This window comes from Cornus florida, unplaced genomic scaffold (genome assembly GCF_030987335.1).
Source record: "Cornus florida cultivar Cherokee Brave unplaced genomic scaffold, ASM3098733v1 CherokeeBrave_3.0.0_Hap2_Chr11, whole genome shotgun sequence".
Lineage (NCBI taxonomy): Eukaryota > Viridiplantae > Streptophyta > Magnoliopsida > Cornales > Cornaceae > Cornus > Cornus florida.
The window spans coordinates 135677874-135680794 of NW_026775581.1; the positions used below are offsets into that span (position 1 = coordinate 135677874).

The 2921-nt window shown below is 36.3% G+C and overlaps 1 pseudogene; it reads left to right on the top strand.

Annotated features, from left to right (window-relative positions):
- Nucleotides 1–327: 327 nt before the first annotated feature.
- On the top strand, nt 328–999 carry LOC132282210 (MDIS1-interacting receptor like kinase 2-like; annotated as a pseudogene).
- The last annotated feature ends 1922 nt before the right edge of the window (nt 1000–2921 follow it).

Consider the following 2921-nt stretch of genomic DNA (forward strand, 5'->3'; position numbering starts at 1 on the left):
ACATTCTTGGATCTCTCGCACAATAAACTCTCTGGTAGCATTCCTCATTCTCTTATTTCCATACATTCCAGTGACTTGTTGTACAATGTATTAGAGGGTCGAGTCACAGAGGATTTTCAGATCAAATTTAATGATCAAGAGTTGTTTGTTGGCAACAAAGGTTTGTGTAGTGAGGACACCACATATTTGCCTTGCCTTCCATTTCCCACAACCAGCGGCTCCCTAAATAAAAGAAGAAACCAGTTTGTGCACTATGTCTCAAATTTTCTTCCTATCACATTTTTCATTACCTCAATTTTATGACTATGGTACTATTCTCGACTTAAGATGAAGAAAGACCCAGCCTCAACCAAGAGTAACAAAGCATGGAATTATATTCTTAATATGGAATTATGATGGAACAATTGCATTTGAAGACATCATTGAAGCAACAGAGGACTTTGACATCAGATACTGCATTGGGAGTGGAGGTTATGGGAATGTTTATTGAGCACAGTTGCCTTGAAGAAACTTCATCGTTTGGAAGGTGAAGAGCAAGCTTACGATAGAAGTTTTAGGAATGAGGCACACATTTTATCAGAAATAAGGCATTGAAATATTGCGAAGCTCTATGGGTTCTGTCTGCACAAGCGATGTATGTTTCTGGTTTATGAGTACATGGAGAGGGGAAGCCTTTTTTCGGTCTTGAGAAATGAAGTTGACGCATTGGAATTGAATTGGACTAAAAGGGTGAATGTGGTGAAAGACATTGCCCATGCTTTGTCTCACACCATGATTCCACCCATTCTTCACCACGACATTTTGAGCAGCAACATTCTTTTGAATTCAAAATCGAACGCTTGTGTCTCCAACTTTGGCATGGTTAGATTGTTGGATCCAGATTCATCTAATCAAACCGTGTTGGTAGTAAGGGTGGCAATTCATGTTGGCGTGTCGTGTTCGTGTCGACACGATTACGACATGAACAAGATTAGAGTCGATACGAACACGACATTATAATTAATCATGTCTAAGACCCTTGACACGAACACGACACGGTTATTATATGTGTAACACGACACGCGTAACCAGTTTAATAAATGATCAAGACTTAACATGAGACGAAAAAACATGTTGAAGTCATTTTAACACGAACGCAACATTTTTATTCTACACGTTTAGCTAAATGGGTTATTTTTTATATAAACACGACACGTTTAGTTAATTGGGTTAATCGTATCATACTTAGGGGTGGCAAATTACAACATGACCCGCCAACACGATTCGAACACGACACAAGATAAGTGAGTTTGGGTTGACTTTAAACGGGTTTGGGTCATAAATGGGTTGACACGATTAATCCGTTTACTTAACCGTGTCGGGTTATGATTTAGGGATTCAATCCGTGTAACCCGTTTATAACCCGTTTAACTTAACATGTTATAATCGTGAATATAACATATGTAATATGTTACTTGTTTAAACCCAATTATTATGGATAGTTAAGTCATTTCAACATAAACCTTGTCTATGGTTTATGATTTTTCTTCTTATTTTGAATATTTCGGTTAATTGTGACAAATTATTATTATTATTTATTATTTTATTAAATATTAAATGTCTCGTTTTGATAAACAGGTCATTAAATGAGTTAACACGTTTACCTGTTTAATAAACAGGTTGGGTTAGTGTTGAGGGTTCTTGACACGAATATTAAATGGGTTGGGTTTGGATTTACCTGTTTATATAATATCGTTATATCGACACGAAACGATTATGACTCACGAACACGAATTGTCACCCCTAGTCATAATCGTATTACAGGGTCAAATACGAACACGTTTAGCACAAACCCAAACTCTCTTATTTCGTGTCGTGTTCGTGTCATGTTAGTGTGTCATGTCAAATATTGTCACCCCTAATTGGCAGGCACTTATGGATATGTTGCTCCAGGTATATCAGCCTTCTTTCCTGTAAAAGGGAAACTATTTTACTTACATAAACCTTTTAAAAAAAAGAAAAGAAAAGTGCACACGGCCTTTAATCAATTTTTATATATAAAAAAAAAAAAAAAATTATTTTAATTTTAGAGTAAATGTTACAGTAACATAACTAGTGATTAACCTAACCAATTGAATTTAATTTTAGAGTACACGTTATAGTAACATAACCAAGTGATTTAACTCCAAATCAACTAGATTCTTCAAGTTCCCTATTTTTAGGATACTCTCATTGAGGTAATTGCCACTGAGATCAAGACGGATTAGGTTTGGGAAGGAAGAGAAGTTAAATTTCCCCAACTTACCTCCCAATCTAAGGCGATAAGGTAGATTACTCTCCCTAACACTTCGAGCATCATTGCAAACTATAGTATCCCATTGACAATGATCACTTGAGGTGTTCTCTGTCCCTATATCTCGATATCCCACCAATCACTACTATATAGAGCTTCCACTTCCAATTCATTTGATGGTGGTGATGATAATTTGGACGTTGGGACCACATAAATAGCAGAGATGGTAACATTAATGGCATAGTAAAAGAATAAGGTAGGGTGATCATCCTCTAATTTCAGTTCTCTAATGCTACTAATATAGTCTATAGGGTGATCATCCTCTAATTTCGTTTCTCTAATGCTACTAATATGGTCTACCTTACTCTTTTACCATGCCATTAATGTTATCATCTTTGCTATTTATGTGGTCACAACGTCCAAATTATCATCATCACCATCAAATTAATTGGAAGCAGAAGCTCTACATGGTAGTGGCTGGTGGGATATCGAGACAGAGAACACCTTAGGTTAATCGTTGTAAATGGGTTGGTATAGTTTGCAATGATGCTGGAAGTGTAAGGGAGATTAATCTACCTTAGATTGGGAGGTAAGTGTAACGACCCTAATTGATGCCAAAAATAAAAAAAAAAAATTCGACATGACCTCC